The 18,952-nt window shown below is 39.9% G+C and overlaps 1 long non-coding RNA gene across 1 annotated transcript; it reads right to left on the bottom strand.

Annotated features, from left to right (window-relative positions):
• Positions 1–13: 13 nt before the first annotated feature.
• Positions 14–17,208, bottom strand: LOC137881508 (uncharacterized). Its single transcript, XR_011103866.1, has 2 exons — positions 17,035–17,208; positions 14–250 (listed from the first exon to the last, which is right to left on the bottom strand). It is a non-coding gene; the product is annotated as an uncharacterized lncRNA (long non-coding RNA).
• Between the last annotated feature and the right edge of the window lie 1,744 nt (positions 17,209–18,952).

Genomic DNA, 18,952 nt, shown 5'->3' with positions numbered 1-18,952 from the left:
TTATCTCTCTCTCTCTCTCTCTCTCTCTCTCTCTCTCTCTCTCTCTCTCTCTCTCTCTCTCTCTCTCTCTCTCTCTCCGCAGCTCAAGGCTCCTTGAATGGAAGGCCTATGCACTGTGGTGAAGTCGGGGAACTCCTTTGGGCCTGCAGATGCTGGTTTGGAATGTAGATCTGAGACCTCAGAACAAGACAGAAAGCCTCCACCGATCAGCCTCCATGCGTAAGTGGCACCGCCGGGTCTCAGCTGAGATCTGTGAAGAATTAAGGAACAACAAATAAATTGATGCTTCGTATAAGCAAATGTGTCGGGTGCAACTACTTTGATAAATGATTAATCATTTTCATTTTGCAGCTTTTCTTTGTTTTATTCAATAGTAAATTATCTTAGAACCAGCAAAAACAAACATTTGGGGATGTCCCCTCAGACATATTAGCAATCTATAATGTTTTGTTGACTATATGGTACAATTTGTACAATGAACAATTCATTAATCAATCCCAAAAATATTGACAGATTGATAATGACAATTATCGTTGGTTGCAACTATAGTTCCTTATAATGGGTTAAATTTTAGCAGCCTCCTGTACAATAACTATGTTAAAAACATGTCTTTCCATGTGACAGTGTGCTGGGAGTCAAAACAAAAAACAATCATGCCACATTACATTTGACAGTTTGAGTGTAAAAGGACTAAATCAAACTCGTTACATCTGTGGGGCTCAAGATGACCTTTGACCTCTCCACACTACAGATCTGAGGTTAAGTAGAACTGCTTTTAGTTTCTGTTCAGAACAAATAAATCACTTGAGTGACCGACACCACTGGTTGTTTTGACACCCACAAGTCATACAGGGCATTAGTTCTGAATGCTTGCAGTTATAGGAAATAGGAATTTATGGAGATAAGGTGTCCAAAGACAAAGGAAATTCATTACATATTTGTATAGGCCTGCTATTCAGTTTTCCTCAAATAAATACAGATCACTGCAGATTAACTTTTAGGTTTTTTTAATGTAAATTGACACTGGCAAACTCCTTTGTAGCTTCTACAACAATTCTTAAGAAAACATCAGAACAAAGCCACAAGACAACTATTATACCAATAATGCTGATTAAATGAACGTAGTGAGACGTGAAGGGAAATTCAATACAGACATCCCTGTTACAGCTGCAATCACTCCATTACAGCTGCCAGAGGGAGCTCCTCATTAAATGCAACCAACAGGAGATTCAGTTTCATGTGAAATATGGCAATCAATAGCGAAAAGGTAGTGAGTGAAGCTATTCCCGGTTTCTATCACGGGGCTCCTGACTCTTAGTCAATAAGCAGTCTGACGCTTGTTGCAAACACAGACCTCTCCAAATCTGAGCAGGAAAGATGACATTTGAAGGAGCAGGAAGGCCATGATAAAGGCCGGAGAACAAGACAGAAAGAGGGCTATTTCAGTAGAAACACAAATTGTACTTGAATTTGAGAGACACTCTTTTCTGTCAATTTAGTCTCCAAAAGGACGAATAACACTTAGTGAAGCTAAGAACAAATTATGTCTTGTTCCTCTGAGTTAAGTTGTCTAAAACAGGCTGTTGCACCCGTTTCATTAATGTCTCTGAAAATAAAATAAAAATATGTCAATCGGAGATCTAATAGATCAAAATCCATCATTCCTTTTACCACTGGTGCACAATCCAGATTTGTAAAAGTTATAAAAAAAAATATAATCAAGTATGTCTTCCACCCTACAGCAGCGGGAATGTGAGTCTTAATGGTCATGACGACAAAAGCAGACAAGGTTACGAGCTACTGCTTTTAAAACATTCGGTCACTGTCTGAAGATTTTTGGACAATGCCCCCTGCCAGCAGCCGACGTGATGTCAGTGGTCTGGAACATGTAATAGACAAGGAGGGTGGCCGTAAGCATCATTAGCGTCCTTTGTGTGGAACAATTCAAAGTGAGACACCACTTGTGAAGCTAACATTAATTCTGGGGTTTGTGTGACAGTCAGAAAAAGAGGCCCGCATGCATCAAGCTGAATCCAACTGAGGTACGCGGAGAGAGCTCGACTCAGCGTGAGTGAGAGAACAAGGGCCCCTCTGACAGCACAGAAATCTATATGCAACTCTGCACTTCACTGCTCTCTCCTGCATGATGCATAAACTGAATCATCCCTTTCACTCCCGACACAGATGTGATAGTGTGCTCTGGCTATGGATGATACTCTCCCATCTCTCCGTCTATGATCTCCTCTTAAATCTTTCCAGGGTTTCTTTCTATATCCCCTCCAGCAACATATCTGCCTTATCAGATCAGTTTGACATAATCATTGCATATGATTAACTTAACTTTTACCACAGATAATAAAACATCGAGGCTCTAATCAAAGGCACAGGTTTGATTTTAGTCATTTAAAATCAGTTCTTGTCACAGGAACCATAGCTTTGATAGATGCTCAGTAGTGACTTTGCGTTCGGATGATAAAATTACACTTTTTCATCTTCAAATCAAAACTGATATATCATATATCTTTTCCCGGACATGCAGTGGAGGGTGAGCAGTATTTTTTAAGTTCTGAGGAGGGTTCACAGAGTTTCCCGTCAAGCTGTTACCAACCCCAACAACCTCCATCAATCAGAGGGTTAGGGCAGCCTGCATGTGGCTGGAGAGGTAAAACCTGGGGCAAAGAAAGTTCAACAGGCACTCACCACTGCTCACAAAGCGTATGTTGCTGTAAGTGCAGGGTAATGATTGAAAAAGGTATTAACATTTTTATCTTCCTTCACCAAATTATCATATCTGAACAGTAAGTGTACGTGGGGGTGACAAATTCGGACTGGAAACCGAATGTTGTGCTTTTGGATGGAGAAATAAGTGACAGAAAAGTTGTCCCTTTATTTGCTCACCAGCCCATCATCCATATAAAGAATAGTATTGACAGTCCATGAAGTGAAAAATAATTATCTGAAGAGGGGAAGAGAGCATTCAATGAAGCAATGAGAGGCTCTGCTGGGAATAGAGAGTGAGTTACAGTAACACATGTGGTTGTAATAAGAATAAAACTCCCATATATGGTCAACTTCATCACAATGAAACTGAAAGCTTACACAATAAGTTCAATGCACTGTGAATTTAACTGTATACAACTATCTCAATAAGTTAAGAGCATATCATATACCAGAATAAACCACTGGACGTTTCATTTTTCACAGTAGAGTACGCCAACAAAGAGGAAATACGTTTTATATTTAAGCGAACAGGGAAATTCCCAGCACCCTTTCCTAGTAATTTCCTGTAATACAGCTCCTGGTATACAGTAACTATATCACTATATCACTGAATGGCAGAGACTGTCCAATGACAGCACTATTTATAAGACTCTGAGTCTTATAAATAGCAGCACTGCGTATATACTGCTGAAACAGGTGGCACCAACATTAACATTTGCCATCCGAGTAGAGTAGGAGGGGTCAAGGCTCCCTGGATTCCACACACAGCCTGTTGACTGGAAAAGTGTTGACTGATAAATATGACCTCTTGGCATGCCTGCCATCCCAGGAAGCCACCTGTACAGACACACACACGCCGGCCACCTACGTCACACCCCTCAGACAACCCAGGACAAGTGCTGTGGTCTTCAACCTGTGATCAGCAGATCCCCTCATTCCCCCTTGACACCTCCAGGCTGCTGAAGGGCTCTCAGGTGTGTGAAGGAGCAGATGTGAGATGTGGAGGACATTATCTGTCAGGAGAGGCTTTAATGGAGGAGCACGCCCACACATATGGACTGGCTGGCTGATTCACCAGGTGAACGGTGTGGGAGTTCAGTGTTGACACACCGGTCCTACTGCCTCTCAGGTTATTTTGAATCTACTCATCCAGATCTAAAGATGCCAATCTATGAGTAAGACATTACAGCACTTCTGCCACATCATCGGGTCAAAGTGACAATGTGACAAATCACAAATCATATTTCAAGGTATTCTCACATTACAATAACTAATTTAGTCATTCCTAAACAAACAAAAAAACAAGCAATTTTCTAGAGATGCTACTAATTGTTTGCCAGTAACTTCCAGGTGTATTTTTTACATCTAAATGAATGTACTGTTAACAGACTTTAGTTTGCTGATATGATTTGTAAAAAGACAAAGAAGTCATCTAAAATATAGTCGACACGTATTAACTGACACTTGATAAAATTATGTTTTGTAATGATGTAAACTGGGAAGATCTTTAATTCAATTTCAACAAAAACACTGAATTCTTCAAGATGCCATGCCAATAACATTAGACACAATGACCAAATTAACTACTCACTGCATGAATATTACTAATCTTGAAACATAGATTTCTTTGCGCCCGTAAAGCCGTATCCTGTTTACATTGTTGAGTGCTTTAGATTAGGCATGCTACTGATGATTCCTACCAACCAATTTACACATTACTAAAGTCTTCAATAGTTGCAACCTGACAGCTCTGAACAACTTAGGAAAGACTTTACGCACAAACTTAGTAATGGATTCAGGAATAGCTGGTGCAACCCAACCCGGTTCCAACATTAATGTAAATTCAGAAGTCTGTATTTCTGATTAGATGACTGTGAAGTCTAAAAAATTACCTTCTTCTTCCTGCTCGACCCATTTTAAGTCCAATCCCCAGACCCAGCTAAGAGTAATTAAAGGCTCATTCATCCCTGAGTGAACCATACAGCTGTAATTATGACCATATGCTATTCCAAAGACTTTTAATTGCCTAATTAAAATCTTATTAAACTATTGAACAGAGATATGGGACATTTTGAACTCAACAGTTCAGGGGAGTTAAATTCATCAAGCTTGCTTCTCCTTTGGGGCTTGTGACACACGGTCAGAGGTTGTGAATTTCATCACAAGCGCTGACTTCTTAAAACATCCCAAATTTGAAGCTATCAGGCACTAAGAATGTATTGATAGATTAGAGTAATATATGGCTGTGAAAGTGGATGAGCATATTTCATCACCTCTGTCTTTGAAACCTTTACAAGTGCCTAAATCAACCCGGTTTCAGAAGTGAAAATAATTGAAATGATATTCTATTTCATTCCATTTCCCCCTCTGTGCAAATTTCCATAACAGATGTGGAGCCAGCTTGCTGATGAAATGTAAAGTAGCGGCAGAGCAGGGCCTGTCGTCGGGCCTGCTATCACTATCAAGGCCGAAGTGGGTGAAAGAAGAGCAGCAGGGGCTCTGCGACAGACAGAAAAGTGCATTAACAATCCGAAGGGGAGAGAAGGACAGAGAAGCAAATGAAAGGGCAAAGAAACCTTTTTCATTTCTAACGGTAATAATAAGTATTTCTAGGCACCTCATCAAACTCAACATGTATTTATTGGTACTTGTATGCATCTATGAAGATGGAAATCTCCTGAGAGTCACTAATCTCACATAGCAAATAAATACTAGATTCAACGAGATCTGTACTACTGTGTGAGAGTCATTTGTCTCTCTTGGCTTTGTGTCCTTTAATTCCTGGCACTCGAGCCAAATCTCCCTGTCAAAACACATCAGACAGGGCATAAACCTGGATTAAAACTATTCATGTGTTGTCATTAATAAACCCCTTAACATGGTAAACACTGAGGGATTTAGGAGAAACTGGCAGAAAATCGTACTTTTCTCTCTCTCTGCAGTCTTTTCAGTTTTCAACAATCCAGTGTAAGCTGATCCACTTTTAGGAAGCCGCCTGCCCTGTTGATCTTGCTGAAATGGCCTATTTCTTTTCTATGGTCTGTTTCACTGTTGTCACACCCTTTGCTGAGAAAAGGGAACACCTACAGCTTTGAGAGTATCCTGGGTTTAATCATATGATACTCCTTTCAGACACTAATACTGAGTTGGCAACACATTTTAAAACCCATTAGTAAATTACTAGAATGATCAAAATTACGTCTCATTTTCTTCATCTATATCTGCAGCGTTTTAAGACTCAGTCTATTGACCCAGTACATGATTCCTGAACATATGAAGCTAACAATAAGCTGTCCACATAGTCTACAAATGTAGTGGTCAAAAGATAAAAGGTGAAAGATTTTGATGTTGACATTCAACAACTGCATCTGCAACTAATCTGTATCCCCCATAGAAATACTTCCTTCTTTACAAGGCAACATAATATATCCTGACATTTGCTGGATCGGCAAAACAAGAGCCATCCCGTGGGTCACTTTTGCATACACTCCAATTGTTTATACTATTGTTTATACTAGAATAAATATTTGTACTGTAGTAAATATTACATATAACATGGTGAACACAAGGGCTCTGCAAGCAATGCCAGAGCTTGAAACTTTAAATACTTCTGGATTTGTTGTTAAAGTTAAATAAAACAACATTTCACTGGTGACAAAGTTGAAGAACTAAGGTTGGGGCTTTAAGTTCTTCCTCAAAGACTCGTTACATAGTTTTAGGCATTAATATATGTTAGGGAGGCAACAATCCAACTTTTTCAGTCCCGATACCTGGGCTTTGGGTATACCGGTGTTTAATTAATAACCTGTCTGCCTCACTCTGTGGAAGTGTCATTCTTTTACTCAAACATTGCTTTTCTAACTTTGTAAAACAAAATGTAAGAAGTAAATATATAGATATGAATGTACTGAATGGTTATTCATTAAAATAATAGCATCCGATACCAGATCGTCCTATTGTCCCAATCCAGTTATTTGAGCCAGTATCTGACCGCTTCCCAATACCAGTATTGGTATTGGTGCATCTGTAGTATAGGTATGTATTCTGCTAATCCCCATTCATGCACATGTGAAATAAAATCTCAATGTTGCACCAGCAGATGGGATGAATCTGACATCACCTGTAAATTGATGCAGGTTAAATCTCTCAATCTCAGCTGCTGCTGGAAAATTCAAATCATCTCCAGGAGCAGAGCAGAGTCTCTCCGCTCTCAACACTGTAATGCTCACGAGCAAACTTCACAATTACCGTCTCACATCTTCCATCTATGCTGCAGTATTAGGATCGGAGTGACATTTTTGTGGGCTTTCCTATGTCAAAATCTTCTGCTGAAAACTAAAACTACATTTATAACTGGTGGTGATGAGATATACATATGAACCTCTTGCAATGATATTACAGTATGTAACCATTTTTCCATTTCTCTTTTCTATTACACACATGGAACAAATGCTTTCAGAGTGGCTAGACTGGTTGTCCTCTTTCTGTGAGCATTAGCTGAAACTAAACAGAGGCGTCACATACAGTAGTCACTTGATAGCAAGTTGTGTAGCACTTTGGACCAGCCAAAGAAAGTGTGATCGTACGCAATCAAGTGCAGTGAACGGAAATATTTTATGAGAGAAATATAAATACATAATAAAAGTGTATAATGTCATGAATAAAAATACAGTACAATACTGTTCAGTGGACTGTTGAAGATAGAGGGCCTGTGTTTTTTATGAGGTGTCCTGGCGTCTGCCAGACACAGGTGAGGAGCTGTTTCAGCTCAGGCTGCTGTAAGTAGGTCAGGCCTGTTGAAACACTCACTCCCATTCTAAATGTCTCCACTTGTTTGCCATAAAACTCTGTCTGCATTTACTGGAGTGAAATATTGACCCTGACAGAGCAAGTGCTGATAACACGGCATCAGCCTGAGGTACTTTATCTCGCTTGTTCTTGTTTACCTTCACTATCTTCATTTGTTAGAGTAGATACGTTTATGATACACAACTATGGTATGCAGAGTTTGTATTTAAATACAATTGTATGTGAAGTGTAATAATTACTCCATATATAAAACACTAAATTAATTATTAAATTATTAAATTGACAGTAATTTTCATCGTATTTTGCAAACCCACATCTGTAGCTTTCAATTGGTCAGGACAGTATTTAACACATGAACTAGAAATTAATCACTAGATCGATAAATACTTAAAAATGCGAAGCAATCCTTGAGTTCAGAATATTTCATATCACAAATAGTGTGGAACTCTAGTTATTTTTTTCAGTTGACTTGTCGAAAAGCTACAACAATATTTGGGCCCATGTAAATGCATGGACCATTCAATCACCATCAACAATGCATTGAAATATTTATCCTCTTTGAAATTGATTATGCTGGTGTGGCATCCATGAAAGGCTGTAAACAAAGTGACGTGGCTGTTCTCCCTTGAAGTCCGCAGCAAGAAGCTGTACACATTCCAGTAGCTTAGAGGCTTAGGCAGCTCAGGCTATAGGCCATTGGGCAAAGAGCTGCACACATCCATCACTGCGTGTGACCGATAAAAGGCTCAGAAGTTCTGCTTCTCTACATGCCAATCAACGGCGCAAACCACAGACCCGACTTAAATACAACTGAAGAGTTTTTTGAGTCTAAGAGGCACATCGTAACCCTCAAGATCGAAACCAGTGGGTGACTCGCTGCTCAAGGTTTCACACGTCTCAATGCGGAGGTGTTGTTTACATTCAGTGTTACTCATCCAAGCTCATTATGTGTATCCTTGAGATCTAACAAATGCGATGGATGCATTTCCTTCCTAATGAAACACTTGCAAAGCTCATTTTAGGCATCACTTGTATCAGATCGAGACTCGGTATCGGCCAATACCCAAAGCCCAGGTATCAGTTTTGGGTCTGTAAAAGTAGTATCGGTGCATCACTGTCAAAAACTAACTAGTAATACTGTTCTTGTACAGCCGCTGGACAGCTGGACAGCTGAACTCTGAGGAACTGTTTGGATTATGTTGATGATGCACCTTACTGCCTCTTGAACAATGTGAATAGCTTTTCAAAAAAGGTGTAACTTGTACAACTGAAACACAATAGTGTTTATTCAAAGACCGATGTGGATGTGATTTCCAGACAGCTATCATGTTTGTTTTTAATCTTTTGAAAATCAAAAGCAAGAAACAATGATATCCCAGGGAGTGGTGTGTTCATCCCAGCAGATGTAATCAGGTTCAGTCATCTTTTGTATGGCCCATTTAAAATGACACCTGTGAGAACTGTTGTGAGGCTAATCCAGTTGTGTGCAAAGTCATTTTCATTAACGATGCCCCTAATTTAAGCAAATGCCGAGCACGCCTTGGCATTCTACAAGGAGCAAAGTTAAATCTGTACTCATTTGCGCTGTTTTTTTTAATATTACCAAATAGTAATGATATGTCTCTAACTTGGTTTGATTATTTGCATATTTCAGAAACGTCATTTAAGCATTCACAACTCTCACCATGCCATTGAACGTAGTCTTCCGTTATAGTCACATTACACTCAGAAACATAAGACATCTTTTAATGGATTCAGATGTATTGCTCTTTAAAAACATTGAGGGAAATAAAAAAATCTGATCATGCAAAGACTGGTTGTCTGATACTCGCTAAATCTAGTCCATGAGATAAACTAAACAAATGATGAACAACAAATATAATGCAGACAATTAGCTTTCCTATGCCTGTTGTTGTACTGGTTCATCTGCTACTAATCTCTGGCTACAACCCTCAATATTTACTAAAAAGTTGATATCAAGCACAAGTCAAATCCATCCTTGTGGGGGTAGTCCGTCCCCTTTATGTGGGGTCTGAGAGTGGGGCAGCTGCCCCCCACATGCAGTGACCTCACTTAGTAAAGATCAATAGTGAGCTGCACATTCCTCCCTCCAAGTCCTCAGGAGTCACTTAGGCCTTGGTATCCCAGTCATCCAAGCCATCTTATGAATCTTTAGCACACTGATTTTGGGGGTAAATTCCAATCATTGACATCCAACATCCAAGACGACCAGCTTTGACCCATGAGGGCAGCGTAGCTGGTACACCATACGGGGGAGGCGAGCTCTTGTCACTCAAGAGTATCACTCTATAGACGACGCTAATGCAGCCACTCAAGGGCAAATTTGTCAAGGTAGCATTGTTCAGTTTAGATCTAATTTTACACGTTTGTTCTTCACATTTTTGGCTGTGCCCTTTTCTATTTTCCCTTTCAATCACACAGTACACAGCCTGGCACACAGCAAAATTATGGGGCCCACATTGATCCCTAGGCTAGATGATTTAATGGCTGACTGACTGTTCTATTTAACCAGACAAGCATAATAAGGGGATTAGCAACCTATCAAATTACAGAGTTCAGTGTGCTTGGCTGCAGGTATACAGGCAGATATACAATATCACATGGTTTGTTAATCGCTGTGCGCATGGTATAAATTAGTTCATCCTAGGGAAGTCAAATTGTAAGTAAAAATAACAACAAAGACTAAATTACAACACAGTTCGTGACATTATTAGTTTACAGTTGTGAAGATATGAAGGTGTTCATGACTTAAAAAGGAACCTTGAAGTTTATACGTAATGTGCGTTTGAGATACAATCTCCTGACACGTCCATACAGCGCCCAGGCCCCCATAGCTGGATGCGTGTAGACGGAGCTGATGTCATGGAAAGATGGACGTGAAATGATCTGTTATTCAAAAGCTGAGCATGTTCACTGTGATATAAGAGCATGTGACCTCTCCTCACACATCTTCACCTACTTTCGCAATCATGTTGCCACCACACGGACAAAAAGTACTACATTTTGAAATTATAGTTGATAATAAAACATTTCTTTTAACTTTCAGATGTAGTTTAGAAAAAAAATCTATTATCCAAAAGGGTAAGACATATTCCGTCTTAACACAAGAATGCCCATTATCAGTATAAAATTGTTTAAGATTAAGTGTTTAAAGAAAACATTCAAGTCATGTCAGTAAACCTCTAACTTTCTTGTGTTTGCCAAAGAAACTTGATTCCCACAAACCCAAAAGGTTGCATACTGCGCTCTGACATCACTATGGGGCAAGTGATTCATGACATTATTTATAAACTATAAGATGTAAGGTCAGTGACTTGACCCATGAGCAGGGACAGAATAAATACAACTTCTTTTGCTTGCATCACAACTAAACATAAGGAAAAGAGGACAAATACAGAGGCCAGAATACAGACTGAACGCTTCTCTCTGTACTGACAGCAAATATTTATACATTCACAAAGTAAACTTTATGTAGTACTATCAAGTTAAGAAACTGAAACACAGTAAGATGCCCATTTTATACACAGCACATACTCCCTGTCAAAGTAGAGACAGACAAGATAACATATATTCTGTCACCTAAACCAGTAAGACCCATTGACCACAGAAGAAATCATATTGGGGAGCGTTAGTTCCTGTGAGCTTAAACTGCACCTGCATGCTGAACAGCTTCATCCCGTCCAGATGTCTGGAGGCCTCGCTAGACCAAGAGCCAGCACATCTATAACCGTCTCCTCGACTGGCCAGACTCTGGTGGATAACTGCCAGAAAGAAAGCAGAGATGCACGGGGATCTGAGCCCTGCAGCCACTCACACTGCACAAAAAGTGCTGAAAGAGGCCATAAGATGGCTTGTGTGCTGTGTCTTAATATATCACATCTTCAATCCCATCTGATGAATTATTCAAACGGTGCTATCTACTGTGCCTCTCACCTAAAACATCTGCCCTGCCAGGCTGTCTGCCACGGCTGGCTTACACTCTGTACTGCCACAGGAAGCTTTTAGTCTGCTGCTGCTGTCCTGTGGTCTCTGTTACTCTATCTCTATTTCCATCTCTTGGACTAGAGGTATAACGCATTGAGGGACAGAGACTATGTTACAGTGTCAAGGATCCATCTGTACAAGACTTTAAAGAAAATAATATCTTTAAAATGGGGATAAAGGTGCACTCTTTCAAACAGTCGCTCTACATTCGTGATGCTTTGCACGTATTTGTACACATGAAAAGTGAAGGAAACCGACGACCTGACAGGCACTTCAGAAAAAGTATGCTGACCAGAAATTGAGGGCTGACCTGCAAAGAACCCGACAAGGAAGCAATTGCTGTTCACCAGGAGACAACCTCCTGTTCTGAAAAGTGAAGCGAATTTGCAAGTGCTTTAAACATGAATTCTTTCAAATAGCCAGCAGGGGGCCACTTCTCTTGTTGCAAAAAGAAATCAGAATGTATAGAAGTCGATGAGAAAATTATTTGATTTATTACTTCAGACTGTGAGTTTCAAGTCTTCTTCAATACAGCATGATGCTCATTTAGTAAATTATGGTCCCATTTTGAGTAAAATAGATGATATAGCAGAGTATGCTTTAGGGCGTAGCTACCTCGTGATGACAGGTCCTTACCACGGCGTTGTCCTGTCTTGGAGTCTGTGTTTTCATTACAACTTTACCCCTTTCACACTGTGTTTTAGTTAGTTGTAACCTTTTTGGTGGGCCCAAATATGCCTTATTCAGGGTTTCGTTGAACTTGTCTCCACCCTCTCTTGTCATTTCCGGTTGCAAACAGCCAAGATGGCAACGGCCAAAATGCAGAACTCGAAGAAATGGGTGACATTACAGTGACTACGTCCACATCTTTACACACAGATCTCTTACATGTCATATGTAGCCATCATTTGCCATTTCATTCAGAAATAGGAGTTGAAGACCATTGTTCAACAGAGTCTTCTGATGACCTGCAAATGGAAGGTTTTTTGTATTCTATAATAATTTTATGAGTAGTCGAATATAGAAATCACTTCGAATGCTCAACCCTACCCTTAAGTGTCACATAGACACTAAACATCTGGCTAACTAAAGTCAGATTTGCTCTGCTTTGCCATAAAAAAGTCAGATCAGACAAAGCCTTTGAGGCAATGAATGTGTTTAGCATTCCAACTCTGGGATACATCAACAAGGAGAGACACCAAGCAGAAAACAGCGCAAAGCAAGTTACATTACATACGTCCAGACCATTAAAGAGAGGAGTGTTCTTATGGGAAAGCAGCCACCAGTGCACTGCACCAGTTATGGATCTTAGCAGGGCATGAAATAACTAAATACCAGCATCACTCCTCCCACCTGTCATCTTTCTTTGCACATTTCTCTTTCATAACTTTCAGCAAGGATGTCTGACTGAGAAGCACGTGCCTCAGCCATCACTATTTGTGTCCAAGGTTACAGAAGAACAACTTTGTCTGCCAGTCAGAAGGGTGACAACCAGTAATGTGCATCAAATATCTCACTGCAACCTACTTGTTAGTAAAGACAGATACTGTCCATTAATATAAAAATAAAGCACAGGTTGTTTTCAGTGAGGCAATTAGACATCTGATCAGAGAGTTACGGCAGGAATTTCTGAAGGGGTCAGTAGCAGCATTAGCAGAGTAAAGGGCACAACCTGGAATGCTCAGAGATATCAAATCACAGCAGTGGGGGAGGGACAGGCTGCTAAACAAGGCTCGGTTGGTGGCTGATCCCATTAATCAGTCCTACTCTCGTACTTATGTCAGGAAGCACACAAACATATCCGACCGCCAACAACAACCTGATGCACGTTTGCTGTGCGTGGCACTCAACAGTCATCCTTTAAGTCCAGCGTCAGGCGTGCAGACGTACACATAGCTACGAGGATTGAAATAGACCTTTATTATTGAACATATAACATGCAAGATGAACAGGTGTGAGGTGGAGGGTGATGGAAACACACCCAGGAAAGACAATTTTGCGATGCTCACACCATCACACAAGAATCGCTGACGTAGATGCAAACACGTGGTTTCCCAAAGATGTTTCACAGGCTTGTGTACAGTTACAATAAGGCACTGCGAGGACGAGGCGAGATCCGGGAGCGCCTCATACGTATGTGACGTGTTTTGGTGCACGTTTCATAAGAAGAAAATACAGAGATCTGGCCTCATTCCATGTCCACAGTCATTTCCCACATCGTGGCACAGTGCTGGACTGGGAATAAACAGAGGAGCCCGCTGTGCTCCCAGAATGCATGTTTGCAGAGTTCCCATCAGTGAGTACACAGTAATAGGACTCCCTGAAGGCCTGTATTTAACCTTTAGGTTACAAGTGGCTGGTCACTCCACAGCCCACTCCTCCTCTGCCTCAGCTATTAACCCTTTGTCACTCATTTTAGTCAGCACAATCAGAAACAAGATAAAATCACAAGACCTGAAGATCATGCAATATCATCAAAAGGTTCAGAACAGCTACTAAATGGACTTTTGGGATCATTGTGTCAACCGCTCTTTCCAAAATCAAAGATTAACAACAACATGGAAGAAAAAGCTCTTATAGTGCTCAGAAAAATGGACATTTTACCATCTACAATTCCACAACAACTGGGCAAACTGCTGATAAAGATCAAATGATATGATCAAAAGCTCCAGGACAATATTTGGTCAGTGTCATTCCCAAATTTCAAATAACAAACAGGATGTAAAAACATTAGCAATAAAAATAGCAGAAATGGCTTTAAGGTAACATGTTGTCCTTTTTTTAGCAACATTTTTGAAAAGAACTTTCTTTTCTTCACATGATTGACTAATTTAAGGGCAACTGAATATGGTATTCAGGCTTCTACAAGCCTGTATGCAGTATATGTATCTGTTCTGCAGAATAATTAGGGACAACACTACACTATGCTTAAGAAGGAGCTGTTTTATGTGGCCCATGTTGTGTTACTGCAGTAGCTCTAGTCTTGGAAGGAAGCATGCGATATTTTGGCAGACGTTTAAAAACATGCCTTGAATTTCTTGAGAGAAATAACAGTATCAGATCCAATTCAGAGCTATGCTCTTGTCAAATACATGCTGGTCTGTAATTACACACATACTCTTATGTATAAACCTTATTGTCATGAAATCTAAACTAACAATTGTGACACTAAACCATATGGAGGGCAAAACAGCATTTGAAAGAAAATCAAGAAAATGTCTCTCTCACACACAAACAATGACAGGGAGAGTGTCAACCTGAACAGATGAAGGAGAAGGATCAGAGTAGCCTAATGCTGAGAAAATGCCCTTGGGATATTTGCTGACAAAATGGAAACATGTGCATATGGGGCCAGCATCAGGGATTCAGCTGTGATAAAACATTGAGATGCGGTATGATTTATTTCTTCTTTGTCTTTTCTCCTCTGAACAGATTTAGTAATCTGCAACAGGTTGCTCACTGCTTTGAGCAGCTTTACAACACAGACGCATCATTTTATCCTTTTGCTTGTATTCCTTTCAGCAGACTTGATGTAGAACAGCACCGTATCAGATAAATGTTCACTCTGCAAAGGAATGTTTCAGCGTTCCAGTTAAACTCTGCAACACTGATATACTCAGCCTTTCTCTGCAAGTGACTATCACCCTGCTATGAGATACATTTTTTTGGAGAAGTCTGGATTCGAGGTATTGATATTACAGGCACCATGCTTTACCAACGAGCCAAAGCTTTTCTGACAGCATCACACAGGCACTTCATTGTCAAGGCCGCTGGTATCCAGAATGCAACTGCCAGCTGTTTTCTTTGTGGATCAAACCAAAAGAAAACAGCAGGCCAAGGTCAGCACAGGCAGGCTTTTCTCCTACAGCAGACAGATAAATCTCCATATACCAAGCCATAAAACAAAAACTCCCTCTGTCACATATGAGATAGCACGGCTGATTATATTCCACCTACTTGTGGAATAATATCAGCCACATTAAAAAATCTATTAAAGCTCCTATTTTTTCCAGTTCTGTTTGTTTGTTGATCATTTAAGGATATGTGTCTGAAGGTGGGTTTACATCCTCCAATGTGTGCATTAAAAAAACCTGATTGAAACAGAAGAAATTCCCCAAAAAATCCTGCAAAAAAGTTTTAACATTTAATTACATAAGTTTGTGAATTTGGGAGAAGAAGAAGAAAAAATATACAGTAAATTTAGATATCCAACAAATTATTATTCCAAGCTAACTTTTTTATACTGTATGTTTTAAAAAATGACAAGGATTGATCTTTAAATAGCAAATAATCAAACACTAAAGACCAAAGTCCACGCCGAAGAAATAGAAAATAACACATATTCTTTTTCTGCTTCACAAAACAGCTGCTTTGTCAAACTCTAATGACGTCGGGAAAGGAGCTTGAGAGCTTTTCAAGTAAAAGGCACATGGCAGTTCACAGTCAAAACTATCAAGACGAGTAAAAAAAAAAATCTTAAATTGACCTCATTGACTTTTGACAAACTTTTCCATTAATGCTTTTTTATCCATTAACTACCACCCACACATCTGACAATTCGGCAATAGCCTCGATTGTCCTGACAGCAGCGCGTGGGTGAGAGATTTGAATTTCACACAATAACACCTGATGCTTCTATCTTGCGGCTGCCAGCATCACACCATGAACCCCTAAAAACCTCCCCAACAATTTGACTGTGCTGGCTCTCAGCTATCACAACCACACGCACCAACGACAATTAAGACTTTGTTTGGATAATTATCTTCTTGTTCTCACCCATCAGCTTTTCCACACTCTGCTCTGGATTCACACAAAGTTTCCAGGCTGGGAAAGCGTGTGTGTGCACTGGCTGCCACATTCACTAACTTCTATCTGTGGAAAGAGGCCCCACTCCCAGTCACAGGCTCTCTCCTGATGAGTGGTGCCTCAGCTTAAAGAGTCAGAACCATCCTCTGTTTCTTTTTTCTGCATTACTAGAGACACTCAGACACAAGCCAGCAAGCCTTAAAATACGAACACACCCAGGTAAATAGCTGTGTTTCCAAAGAGAACACGTCCAAGACCAACATCTCTAAATGCAAGGGTTGCTCCTACACATACATTATCACCCACAAATACAAGCACAACACACAACACACACACACACACACACACACACACACACACAAACACATATATAAAGAAGCTTGGACTCAGACTGGGTTTTTAATGATCTCCTTGCCCTGCTATCACCTTGCGATAAAGACCTACTGGAGAGGGCGGAGGACTGTTTTGTTTCTGCTCACACCCACTTTTCCCTTTAAAGAAAGAAACTAAACCCCACGCAGGCTTAGTCATAAAAGGTTTTTAAATAATTCTCTGACAGGGATATGGCAGGTTATCCTGGCACGTTTTCAATAGGTAACCAAAACTGCAGCGTTCTCACGTCAATGATTCATGAAGCAACGGCACCATACAGTTAATGAACACAGGGGTAGTCTCTATAACAGCAGTACTTACACTCTATCCCACTCAGCCGAGAAAACAAAAACTTCCTTCAGATCTAAAAAAGCTTTTCCTTTAGGTGACACAGACAGACTGATTCCTCCTCCAGGAAGTGTCAGAAGAAAATCCACAGAAACAGCAGAGTTTAAAGCTCTGGTAGATGACAGCTCTGAGTCCGCAGGTCCACACTCTCCCTCTGACACTGTCTCGTACTACAGCCTGCCTCTGGCCACTCAACACACTGGAGCTCCTCCCATCACACACTGTCAGAGGGAGGGAGGGAGACATGAGGGAGTAGAAGTGAGGTGCTCTTCTACAGGATGAGCTTGACTCCTTTAGTTTAAATATTCCTCATATTTTTAAGAAGCAGTGGAACTATTATTACATTTTAGAGAATATATTACACGGTGCAAGAAGGAAACTATTGCAGCGGCCTCATGGCAGAGGAGTTATAAAGAGCAAGTGTCCTTATATGAAAAGAACGCAAGAATATTTGTTAAATAAATAAAACTGAACAAAACTTCCAGATGTATCTTGTGAATTTCTGGTCACAAGGCTGCTGACTGTCTGCTATTGGGAAATCATTGCCACCTAATGCAAAAGCAACACTTTGAGGTTACACAAGAAACATATTTGTGCAACATACCATGATGTGGCTGGATTTTTAATGCAAGCAGAAACTAAATGAGACAAAGTCCTAATCACACTGAACGTAGAGCCTCTTTTTCTTTCTTTCTCTCATGGGAGTTGGTTCCCTTGTTATGGGCTGCAGATGTTTGACTCGCAGCCAGCTGCTTGCATCCATATAAAGACTGACTTTAATGATTGTAATTACCAGTAACTTCAATCAACCAGAAGAAAAAATCTGACTGTCCCAAATCACAGTCATCAATTAACCACTTTCTGCGCATTTAATATCAGTGAGAAGTTAACAAAATGTAAAGTAATCACATCGTAAAACGTCAAATCTGCTACCATACACCATTCAGTTCTTTAATGATCAAGACCACCATGCTCAGAAACAAGTAGACCTGAGCTGTAACTCTCAGATTAAAAAAAAAACATTTACTAGGAGAATATGCCACAAACCAAGTATAACTCTTCTTTTCATACTCCTACCATTTGAACACAAAAATTACGATTATTTGCTGTTATATTATACAGTGTTTATTCATTAATTTTTCATGATACAAAGAACAATAAGCCTACAGCAATACCTACTGCATGTTGTAAGTTTGCTAGATCACTTCATATTTGAGGCTTTAACCATCCCTTGAATCAAATGATACATCTGTGAAAAATGTTCATTTTGGTACATATATGCACTCCTCCTCTGCCTCCTGCACTCGTCCATTAGGAATATTCCATTCATTTTCAAGTTAATCATATATCTCCGGTGTTGCAACACTGCCACTCTGCTGGCATTAAATACAACAAATGCTTTAGTATTTTATCAATGACAAATCCAACAATGAGGCAATGTACTACAGGCTACATGAAAGGCATACGAAGTTGAAAATAAGAGCCGGTGTGTAAAGATAGACCATAAAGTAGTTCAAAAATAATATTTGCAACATTGGCAAGGAAATTTCTTTTCAGGCCGTGACATTGAGAGTAAACAGAAGTAATGAAACAGTCTCAGAGGAGGGCCGTTTCATGAATCGTGAATTGGAAATTCATCTCACATACTGCTCTTTATGTTTTATTTACAAAAAAAGCTTGGATTTATTTGGTACTTGTATCTTGATATTATCAAAACTATCATTATTAAATGTTGAACATGTATTCTAATGGCATCATAGAGGAAAAAAACAGATGTGCATGCTTGATGATGTTCCAATGAATGTACACCAAAGTGTTAAAAAAAAAGTCCTGTTAAAAGTGAAGTGTCACCAAATAACTTCACATGCCTTCTCCAAAGATATTTCCAGTG

The sequence above is a fragment of the Cebidichthys violaceus genome, unplaced genomic scaffold, assembly GCF_023349555.1.
Source record: "Cebidichthys violaceus isolate CVI_PGR_0920_01 unplaced genomic scaffold, fCebVio1.0.p SCAF_3, whole genome shotgun sequence".
NCBI lineage: Eukaryota > Metazoa > Chordata > Actinopteri > Perciformes > Stichaeidae > Cebidichthys > Cebidichthys violaceus.
This window is presented reverse-complemented; position numbering and strand designations above follow the sequence as displayed.